Source organism: Desmodus rotundus, chromosome 13 (genome assembly GCF_022682495.2).
Source record: "Desmodus rotundus isolate HL8 chromosome 13, HLdesRot8A.1, whole genome shotgun sequence".
Classification (NCBI taxonomy): Eukaryota; Metazoa; Chordata; class Mammalia; order Chiroptera; family Phyllostomidae; genus Desmodus; species Desmodus rotundus.
The window spans coordinates 20,973,681-20,985,485 of record NC_071399.1 but is presented as its reverse complement, the minus strand read 5'-3'; the positions used below and the strand labels follow the sequence as shown (position 1 = coordinate 20,985,485).

General features: G+C 41.0%; 1 pseudogene; it reads left to right on the top strand.

The window, feature by feature from the left end:
* Positions 1-10,791: 10,791 nt before the first annotated feature.
* LOC112306811 (U2 spliceosomal RNA) lies at positions 10,792-10,971 on the top strand (annotated as a pseudogene).
* The last annotated feature ends 834 nt before the right edge of the window (positions 10,972-11,805 follow it).

Here is an 11,805-nt window from a genome sequence, read left to right as displayed (position 1 = left end):
GTGGAGAGGGCGGAACTTACTCAGTGACCAAAACTGTCATGGGGTTTTGCTGGTGTTGACAGATTCCCAGCTGTGAGGACTCAGCAGCTATTGGAGTCACCAAAATGCGGTGCTTGGCCACAGGTGCCTTCGTCAGGCTCGCTCTTCTGTCTCCCAGGACGAGCTGCCAGGGATGGTGAGGGCTCGCTGAGTCTGTTTTGGATCAGTGCTGGTTCACGACTGCGGTTGTCTGGCTTATGTCCAATTCCTGACTGATCTGAAGTATTTCTGTCACTCATTAAAGGACATCTGGTTTCTCTCCACTAGTGTTTAGCGCTAAGAGATTGATTCTGTGTTGCGAGTCTGCGGGATTTCACAAAATTTCCATTGTCTCAAACCATCCCCCGTTTCTCCCAGCAGGTTCAAGGGAGCGACTTCTTTACCAGATCCAGACCAGGCTCAACCTGGCATTGAGACAATTACTCCATGCTAAATTTTACACCATTGATCTTTTCTCTGGGGAAGACAGGGAATGGGGCAGCATAGAAAGAATCCTCAAGTTGCTTGTCTGCGTCCGTCTTCCCTGAAGGGGTTGCTTGCATACAATCTCCATTATATTTGCTTTTGCATAATGGCAAAATGGATTTCTTTTTGTTTATGTGTTTGCCTTTGTGAGAAAAGCCTCTTTACAGAGGGAAGAGAGTGACAGCACGTGATCTTTTTATTATGATAGCCCTGTCTATCCCTAGTCAGGTTGTTTGAGGGGCCATGCTTGGACATTTGCTGATGGTAAGAATCTACCCAGTTTCTACTCGGTATGAGTACTGAAGACACACACACACATCTACCATGGAAGGGGAGAAAGCATGTGTAAACATTGAAAGAAACGGAAACAGTTCGGCACGACTTGGAGAACAGGGGCTTGGTTGCTTATAAATCAGTTGTGTGGGCGAATACTGGGGAGTGCGGATGGAATTATTTGGCTTTTCTGGAGCCTGCAGAACTCTCATTAATGAGCACCTAGGTTCCTGAGAAATTAAAGGGCTTCTGCATAACCTAGCCTTTTCTTGCTTTTCTCTCTAAAAATACCATGAGTAATACCTTCCGAGGATGAACTCCAAAACCCCCACCTTAGAAACCTGGTCCCCAGGCAAATCTTCCTACTGGGGGCTGAAACCCAGGCAGAAGGGTGTGTCCCCTACAGAGAAAGGACACACCCGCTTCGTGGCTTCTCCAAAACTTTGATTAAGATTCTTTGGATGTATGATTTGAAATATTTTCTAAACGTGGCTTTGCTATGTCTTTGTCTAACTCTAGGGGAGACTAACAAATTAAAATATCTTAAATTTTAAAAAGAGAAGGAAAAAATTGAACTTTTAATGCTTTCAGTGTGCTGGCCTTTTAAGAAAATCTCTACCAGCTCCGAAAAGTCAAGCTGTGCTGGCAACTGGCAGATGACTGGATAAGAAACAAAGAAATGCAAATGAGGTCAGCCAGCAACAAACAGTCATAAAAATGAACTAATAAAAGATTCTGATACATTTTTAATGCACGGTAAATAAATGCAGATTTATTACAAGATAGTAGTTTATGTAATATGCATATTAATCAAGATAAATCCCTTGATAAATTAGATGGGCTTGATAATTTTGGTTTAAAGTTTAGCAACATGTCTTTTCAAGTTGTAGCACAATGAAGTATAAAATAGAAATTTAATACTCATATAAGATTGGATTTCAAATAATAAATTCGTATTTTATGAAAAGTGATTTTGTTCTGCCTATTCGAAATTCCAAGGGTGTTTGGGGGTCAGATACATTACCACTGTTTCCACACATTAGTAAGGTTATGAGAATGTGTGCAAATATATATTTAACTAAGTGAATTATAATAATGTCTTTTTAAAGATTGATTTTTGTGAACTTTAGACCATGCTGCAAATGATCTGGGATAGTTTCCTCCACTTGTGCTGAGTAAAAATTTCAATGTCATTTCTCTGGTGAAACACCCTTGTGTATACACAACACATTAGGTCTTTGTAAAGCTTTCGTGACGATGGTGAGTTCAGTGTGGTAGAGCCATTCTCTGACTAGGTTAATTTATATTGAAACTCGGGTTAAAGGCTTTAAATGTGCCATCTAAATATGTATTTGTGTAAAGGCATATTGACGTTATTAAAGAAAAAGCTTATAAACAATACACCAACTGAGCACTGGTCTTGGATACTTGGTCAGATGTTAACACTGCACAGTGAAGTCTTCCTGACTTTCTGCGGTTACCCAGAGGAGCCTCCCCCCAGCGTCCTCTCATTCAAGAGCCCTGTGATGGGTGTTGGGTGTCTTTTTGATGACTTTTGTCAGGCTCAGGATGATTTAAATCAATTTTATGAAGTCCAGCTTACATGTGTTAAAAAGCGGACTGATTTTAAGTGTGTATAGTGTGAAGAGCTTTGACCCATGTATGTATACACACCTGTGTAACCACCACCGTAATCAAGATGTGGAATGTGTCCATCATCCCCAAACATCCCTCATGGCCCTTTGCAGTGTTTCTCCCCACTCCCTGGTTCCAGGCAACTCCCAGCTGGCGCTGTCACCATAGAAATTCTTTAGAATTTCATAGACTATCCTCGAATGTATGTAGTGTATAGCTTTTTGTGTCTGACTTCTGTTGCACCGTGAAACGGTTTTAAGATTCATCTGCACTCTTGGGTATAACAGTTTCTTTTTATGGATCTCTGAGTAGTATTCTATTTTATGGAAACATAACAGTGTATCCATTTACTCATTGGTGGGCTTTTAGATTATTTACATGTGAGGTTGTTTTGAATAAAACTGCTATCTATATTTATATGCAAGTCTTTTGTTGAACATATATATTTATTTATCTAGCAGTGGGATTCTGTGTCCTAAGGTAAGGGTTTGTTTAAATTGTTAAGAAACTGCTAAATTCATCACCAAATTGGATTGTGAGTCATTTTTAAAATAAAAGTTCCTCATTTCCAAATTAAAGTTTCTTATAATCGATAGGAAAAATATTGTGTCTTTGATTAATAAATTAACACAGTAATCATTTCTAATCTTTGGGTATGTATACATATTACTATATCTTGAGGTAATGATAATTGTCCTCTGACAACATTTTTATATTGCTTTTCCCAAAGTTAGGTTCAAAATGAATAACAGAACCTTTAAGGTACCTCTTGCATGTTAATTGTCACTTGTTCAAAGGCCTCTGGTGCCACCAAGTTTTGCTTCTTCACCTCAGAAGGGAATGGAGGCTAGAAATAATTGGGCTTGTTTATATTCACTATATTTTAATTAACTCAACACTATATTGAGTGCTGTCCTATTTTATTAAGATCAAAATGGGAAAGAGCCCTCTAATCAAAAGAGAATCTGAATCTTACCTAGGAGATTCATGTACAGGTTAAATGTTATTAATATAAATAGATCTCAACCACTGATCACCTTACAAGATGAATAGAGGCCTACCCCCGTTCATGTGCAAAGACAGGCACAAAGCTTCAACAGTGCCATAACTGCCTGTGATATGTTCTTTCCGTCAGGATAGTCCTTGTGTGAGATGTTAGGAAACAGTTATGTGTTATTCTCCAATAGGGGAGTCTGCTCTCTCCCTCATTTTAATATTGCTGGTTACTGAAATAAATGAACCAAAGCTGTTTCATTTTAATATTAATAGACAGTTCCTGTCTTTTCTGTCATAGTGACAAAAATGGAATCTTACAGAAGAAACATCAAAAGCACCATAGCTTCTGCACCTCTATGTACTTGTTACTTTCCAGCTAGAGTATGTCCCTTGCTAACTGATTGGCTGGGCATAGGAATCAAGACATTTACAAAGCTTGCAAAGTGTCCCTTTGATCTTCACCCTTCCTTTCTTCATGCCTGGAACGTCAACACAGGTTGAAGCAGCCATTTTGCGACCATGAGGTAACCATAGGGGAAAGGTCAGTAGATTTTCAGGGACCTCAGCCCTAACCATTTGATCTGCTTGATTTGTGCTTACCAGCAAATACCTGCCGGATTTTGTGAAAAAATAAAACCCCCAGTTGGTTTAAGCCACTTTTTGGCATTACTTAGTGCTTATTTTTGTTATTTACAACTGAACACAAACCTGTTGTTGAGACATCCAGGAGATATTTGTCCAAGCTTTGATCTGGGAACCCAGAGTCCAAAAATCATATAACCCCTCTCTATCTCTGTCCAGTTTTTAGCTAGACCATTTGCTTCTCTGTCTTGCTTGTTTTATGAAAACGAGTGGACACTGACTCCATCTCTTCTAAAATGAAAAACTCGGGTGCTACCTCCGTGGTGTGACAGCAGATCCCTTACACTCCTTGGGCAAACTCCCCCCATCCCACAGCCAATTTTCTGTTTCACCACACTTTTCTGGAACAATGCCATCACGTAAAGAGGGAGTAATAGGGTTTATAAAATAAATACATTGTTTATTTATAATTTGCATGATTCCTTTCTGTGAAAACACCTTTATTCGAGTTGGGTTCTGAAGGCAAGAACGGAAAGAGCGTAACTAGGAACATCACGGTGTAGCGGTAGTCAGCAGAGGCAAGAGCGCATCGAAGCAAGTTTTACCCTGTGGCACTCTGTTCTTCCACCTGAGTTTTCCTTCCATTCGAACCTTTCCGCAAACACCTGATGCCAGGCACCCACTTGCCCGGCCCATGCATTTTCCCCCTGCTGTTCTTTTCTGCACGTGACTTTGCTCCTTGCGCGCTCTCTGGTGTCTGACAGTGGGGTGATCCTGCACCCCCCAAGGACCAGGCAAGGACAGATCTTTCCAGCAGCGGGTGCTGACGGAGCCAATGGAAAGCCTAATTGTTTAGAGTTCTGTGAGTTTCATTCTGAGGCAGAGTGTGAGTGAATTATTCCTGGCTGCAGCACTCTGCAGGAGAGGCCCCTTCCTCACGTGGGGAGGTTGATACGCCGTCTGCTCCGAGGAGCCTGCATTAGTCCATCTGTTGCTGGTTTTCAGAAACCTGAGGTGAAGAAATAAATAACAGGAAAAACAAAAAAAAATGAAAAATGCCCCTGGTTTTCCTGAACTGCAGTAAGTCTGCACGTGCTCCATCCAGATGCTGGGTTTCCTGGGCAGAGAGAGACAGGAGTCATCCGAATTTTGCTTTGCGGATTTTTAAATCTTTAGAAATAGGACCCATTTGTTACATTAAAAGTGACATTTCCAATTATTTTGGCAAGGAAATAAAGATAGCCCTCAATTCATAAAACCATATTCTCTCTATCATTATTTGAGTCTCCTTTTTCATAGGCAGGAAGATACAGCTTATGGAATTGGAGATAGTTGCCTGGAGAAGACGTACTGTGGAAGAAGGTTCACACTCGGGGGCCCGAGCTCCAGAAGGCAGAATTAAGACCCACAGGTAGAATTTACGTGGAAGGAGATTTAAGAGCTCAGAGAACAGTCTAATCAACGAGCTGTTAAGTGTTCAGTGAACTACCTTGATGACTGTGGGGATCCACGCGTGCCGTGGGGCAAGAAGGAACAGAGGACCACGAATAGATGGGCTGCAGAGGGGATGCCCGAGTGTGAAAAGTTTAAAGTCAGTGGCTTCCACTCTACACCCCACTGCAATCTGTTTTCCATCCTCAGACCTCTGGTTTTCTTTTCTCAGCCTGTGGCTGTGGATTATCCGTGGAGATTCTACTGCTTGTCATAGATATTTTCCACTAACAGTCAAGGCTGTAGATCTTTTCCCTTTTTGTTTTCTCCTTCTTCTCCTTCCTCTCCTTCCTCTTCTTCTTCTTCTTCTTCCTTCTTCTTCCTTCTTCTTCTTTCTTCTTCTTTCTTCTTCTTTCTTCTTCTGTCTCCTCCTCCTCCTCCCCCTCCTCCTCCCCCTCCTCCCCCTCCTCCCCCTCCTCCCCCTCCTCCCCCTCCTCCTCCTCCTCCTCCTCCTCCTCTTCTTCTTCTTCTTTTTCTTCTTCTTTTTCTTTTTTTTCTCAATTCCTTCATCTTTTCTAAAGGCCACCTCTCACTGCCATCCTTAACTTTAATCACATCTGTAAAGTCCCTTTTCCATACGGTAACACATTCAAGTATTTCTCAGAATTGGATGTGGGCATTTCAGGGGTGAGTGGAAACAATATTCTGCTTACCACAAATTCCTGCTAATACTGCCTTGGTTGGATATGTTTTTCTTAAAAAAAATAAAGGTTTTAATACATTTTGCAGGTCTATAAGCCAATCAAGCATAAAATAGCTATAATTCTTAGAACATTATTACAGAAAAAGATTTTACAGTATGGCAAGTTAATTTTGACTTTTCAGTTTCTGGATCAATTTTCACTTTATTGGAGCTACTACCGGAGCCTGTCTAAGTAGTACTAATAAATACCTTTCTTATAATTGTCTTGTCTAGGCAAATTCATGTGTCTGGATTTTTTTCCCTTGTTATCTAATTTACATGTTCTCTAGTTCTTAACTTTAAAAGAACCTGTTTATTTTCGCTGGTATTTTAAAATTCTGATCTGCTCCAGGAAAAAGCAATATTTTAGTCAGAATCTATTTTCTGGTAAATTACAAACTTGAGAAGAAATGTAATGTTGTCGAAAGGATAACAACAGGCTGGATATTAAAGAGATAAGAATTAGATTCCTCTCCTGCCACAGGTTAGGTAGGGGACCTGGAATGGGTCCTTTCATCATATTGGACTGCAGTTCTCTGATAGATGAGAGGAAGGGATTGCATGGGACCGCCTTAAAGTTATTTCTCCTCTGCAAGGGAGACGCAGAGAATTCCGGAGTCACCACATTTTGCTTTGGAGAAATAATCCTCCATTTTTTAAAATTTTTCTTTTTTTAAAATTTTTATTGTTATTCAATTACAGTTGTATGCCTTTTCTCCCCATCCCTCCACCCAACCCCAGCTGAACCCACCTCCCTCCCCCACTTCCACCCTCCCCCTTGATTTTGTCCAAGTGTCCTTTATAGTAGTTCCTGTAATCCCCTCTCCTCACTGTCCCCTAAAGCAGGGGACATAAAGGAAAGAAATAAGCCAGACAATCCTTCATTTTAAAGCACTTAAATGTAAGGTGATCTATCCTCGGTTAGATCTGTCATCCTGAGATCCTTCCCCACCTCTCTGCTCTCCTACACACTTCTGTTGTGGTAAATATGTCATTTCCATCCTTTCAAAAAAAAAGATGGCAAAAGTTAAGGTCTTAAGTCTTTCATGATCAGTCTCTACTTATTTCCTCAACTCATCTCCTTCTGCACCCCCAAACATACCTCTTTTCCAGTTTTGTTCAAATACTCAAGGAGTTTCCAGGTACAGGGTGTGTGGGGTTGCAGAAGACAATGGCAATGCCAACGTCACTTGGCTTCTTGAGCAACAAAGTCAACCAAGAAGGCAGAGCAGAGAAATGGGGTTCCCAAGAATTCTGGGTGTGAAAGATCTTATAGGAGTCAGAGGTTGGGCATTACATGGGTGATGGGAAGCAGTTCAAGTGAAATTTGAGTTGTATCATGCTGATATTCCCTAAGAGTCCTGGGGGAAAGTCCAGTTAATTTAATTACAACTGTCTGCAAAATCCAAGACATAGCTCAAACGTGCTTGCATAAATTACATTGTATGAGACCGTCAGTTATTTTGAACTTACCTTTGCCTTATTCCGCCACCCCTCCCCCACACCGGCCCTCTACCATGAACCAACATCTCAGATTCTTAGGCAAAACAAGGGTTTAGAAATCAAAATTGAATAGGGCTTACTCAGAGGTTGAAATCACAAAGTAAATTTATTCTCTGGCCCTTCAATGTCCATTTAGATTTTTGTCAGGAGAGCAGGCCCCATGAAAATATGGGTAGCCCGTGACTTCTCTGTTGTTTCACAGAAAATACAGAGTCTGGCATCCGCATTCTCAAATCACCAAGTCAGTCTGCCCAAAAGCTAAGCTTCTGGTTGCTTTGGGAATCAGGTGCCCACTCCCACAGAATATTCAACCATTCAACCCATCCAAATGTAGACCTTTTATCCTCCTCTCTCACCAATGGCCAGTGTGAAGCAAAAGTCTGCAGCCAGGAAAGGGAAGTAAGGGTAGACTCTCCTCTCTTGCTCACTCACTGCTCACACCCCCTCGGCTGCTGTTCTGCTGGAGCTGAAATGGAGGCATTTTCTCGGTTTTCTTGGCCACCTACAATGTTCCAGTTCTATGGTATGGTATGTCTCACAACTCACTTTGATACCTGATATTTTCACCTAGAAATCTCAAATGAAACATCCATTTTAGTAGTCTGTTGTGGAAAATCAGAGAAAGTTTAGAGAGAAAAAAGAAGGCCATGGTGCTTGAAGATTTTGAACTGAAGAAATACCAGGTCACACAAATATAGAAGACCCTGCGTTCTGTGAAGACTATTTCCTGAGCAAAAAGACGGCTACCTTGGCTGTCTTCCAGACTTCTCCCTTCGTTCACTCGTATCTGTGTGTGCATCTACATTGAATTTTAACTTCAGTGTTTTTACTATTCCAACAAACTGTATCTATTTAATCCAAGAAGAAGTTTGCTTTGAGAACAAATGGACAAAAAGTCCCAGGGCACCCGTTACCAGGCAGGACAGGGCCCCAGAGTGTCAGGAGCTGGGGCTCCCCTGTTCCGAACAAGCTCGGGGGCTGCTCTGTGTCTTGGGAGCTTGCGAACACAGAGACTTTTATAGCGGCAATAAAGTGCCTGAAACTACCTCATAAGCTTCTCTGTCAGACAGCAAGTCCCCTAGCACTTCTCCTAATTAACTTCTAACCTGCTGGCCTTGGGGATATTTTTTTCTTTTTTAACTGCTAATGAAGTCCAGAATCCCAGTCTCCCTTGATTTTACTACAGCCTTCTAGTCCTTAATTATGAGCCCTGTGTTTTTCTTGCTCACTTAGACTTTATAAGGTACACCACAGTGGGAACGTACCAATATATATTTTTTCTATTTAGAATCAGCTGTTAACTTTCTTCCAGATTTATTTTGCTTGCCTCTGCCGGATCAATAGAAACCCAGGAGAAAAAACAAACAAACAAACAAACAAACAAGAGGAGAACAAGGGGAAATAGATTTTGGGATGTGGGGCAAACTAAGAGAGAAGTTTACCTAACATGCCAACCATCCTTGAGTGTCCTTTCTCGCAAATGACTATTGACTATTGCGTTTCCTTTAATATTCTGGGACATTAAAACAGAGTTACTCTCAGAAAAGAGACTCGAAGGAAGCTTGTCATCTTTCTGTTCTCTTTGACATACTCCTGATCGGCATATTTTACTTCTAATGTCCTTTGAAGTCTCCGGAAGAAACTTGGATAAAGCACACGCACGCCAGCATTTCCAGTGAGAATGATTGACCAATTTCCTTTTGAGTTCAATGGTTATTTTTTATTTTTAGAATTTGCCTTTGTTCTGGGATTCAGAGAGCTTTACATTCTTAGTTTGGTTATCCAAGATCAATTCCTTGATCACTTCCTCTAATGAGGCCGGATTTTCTTGACTTCAATTCTGTCGGTGAGATAAGTGAGTGGCCAGGAACATGACATTCTCTTTATGTATAAGACAGAAAAATGATTCATTAAAGTGAAACTTTTCAAGGGAGCAAAGAAATCTATCCAACAATGTATTTTAGCCACAATACTTGGAAATTCAAGAAATCACCAGATTTGTCCTCACCTTTCTATGAATGGTATGGTGTATCAGTGGCTTTTGAAGTTTAAAGCAGAGTTTTCAAAAACTTGAAAGTATGACTCTCATGTAATTATAATATGGAGCTCTTGCAAGGAGTTTATTCAACACACTAAGTAATGAGGAAACCAGTAATAAGGTCAAGGGTGATTCAAACAGCATTTTGAGGATTTGGATTTTTACAGGCATTTTGAGACAATGATAGAACAGAATAATAGATTAAATGCAAACCTGGTTCATGTTCCATAGGCAACCATGCAGAGGGGTTTTTTTTCCCCTGACAAAACTATGTGCATTTGAATTAGACCAAAATCTGTAAGTTAACAAATAGTTTGTCTTTATTAAAAAACAAATAGTGAGTCAAAGCAAGCACATCCTCTAGAATAAATGATGGTTGAGTGTTCTGTTAAACAATGCCTTGAGAGAACACACTGCATGCCTTTTTACATTATTCCCACACTTTCGATCATTTCTCTTCTTCTCATCAAGTGGTAGTAATTATTGTAAAGCATCGTGCCCTGGGATAACGCCGAGGACAACTTTCAGGGGACGGTAATGAGTCCTTGTTTCCTCCTTGCCCATGGCACCCCTGTGTTTGTGCATACAGGTGTACACGTGTGTTCATGAAACACGGCACGTCAGGCATTGCATATGCCACGTGGAAAACTTTTCAATCTCTTTTAAAAAATGGAATTTGCAGACAACTTAAACTACCCTGCTCCTTAGAACCAGTCTTACCAATTTTCTTATTGTGCCCTCTTCACCTCAGCCCTCTGTAATTTCATCAGGAAGTAGCAACATTCTAATCAGATCAGCATTGCTCCCTGGGAGAATTCATGGAGTGAATTTCCTTGGCCTTCACAAGGAACTTTTTATGCCGGTGCTAGAAATCTAGACAATAAAAAGTGGCCTTTCCCAGATGTATAACACGGGGTGGGGCTCTCTTCAAGACTGGCGTAGTTTATTTTTAAATATACATTTAGACTGAAGTTCCTTTTATTGGGGCCAGTTGTGTTCCCTGAGGGGGTTTCGGGGCCCTAGAAGAGTAAGGCCAGCTTTCGTATTTTCCAGCATCTCGAAACTGAGTATTAAAATTAACTCTCACATTGCTTCTCGGCCTTTTGGCTAACACCAAGTGTGGTATCTGTTCTTACCAGTTCAAAATTAACTCTTACATTTGCATTTTGTTCCCTTGCTTTCATCATGAAGACTCCCTCCCTTGCAGACAGGTCCTGACGGTTCTCTGCTTGTGCTGAGAGGGGCACAGTGGTATCGGGATCACCTTGACTGAAGGAAATTGTTTGTAAGCTTTGGAAATATTTTGAAGAGAGATCACAGGATTAGAATCTATTTTCTACTACGGAATAGTCAGAATAAAGAGTCGAACCTTTTGGAACTGGATCAGACGTGATCCTTAATATTGCCCGTCTGTGAGCATGTTACAACAGCTTATGGGGGCATTATCATTCTTTCCAGTTTGCTAACGAAGACTAATTATCCAAGTAATTCAGCCTGGCTATCTGCTCTTGACCACTGCAAATCTCCCTGCTGTTCCTCAAAGCTCTGTTTGTTCCCCATTTCTTTTCTTGTTTTAAACCCCTCATTGTTCTCAGTGCCTTTTAGTTAAAGAGAAATTGGATACCTACTGTGTAAATTTCTGCAGGGAGTCCTTTAATGTAGACTGTTACAATTTTCTCCAGGAATATGATAATAATTACCACGGCTAGGGACTTGGACTTTGTTATCTACAGAGGAGGAACTGTGTGAGAAAAAAAGAAAAAAATCTAACTTTCTACACCAGTGAAAAGAGAACAACAAAAAAGAGCAAAATAATACAGGACAAAGGAAAACAAAGTTATTTGTTAAAACGCAGGCTGGAAATAGATGCTCAGAAGTAGCAACTGTGGCCACTGGTCTTTGTTCAGGCTCTTAAGAAAAGCCTTGCAGGAAGGAAGAATGGTGAACTTTGGCCTCAAGGGGCAGCAGGCTGAGTTCGGGCCTCTGTAGTCATGGCAACACATCCCCCCCTAGTGCTCCTTGAGACCTACTAGAGTCCTCGGCAGCCTCTGCCAGAGGTATGGGTGTCTGAATGGCCAGAATTACTGGTTAAAAGTGGATT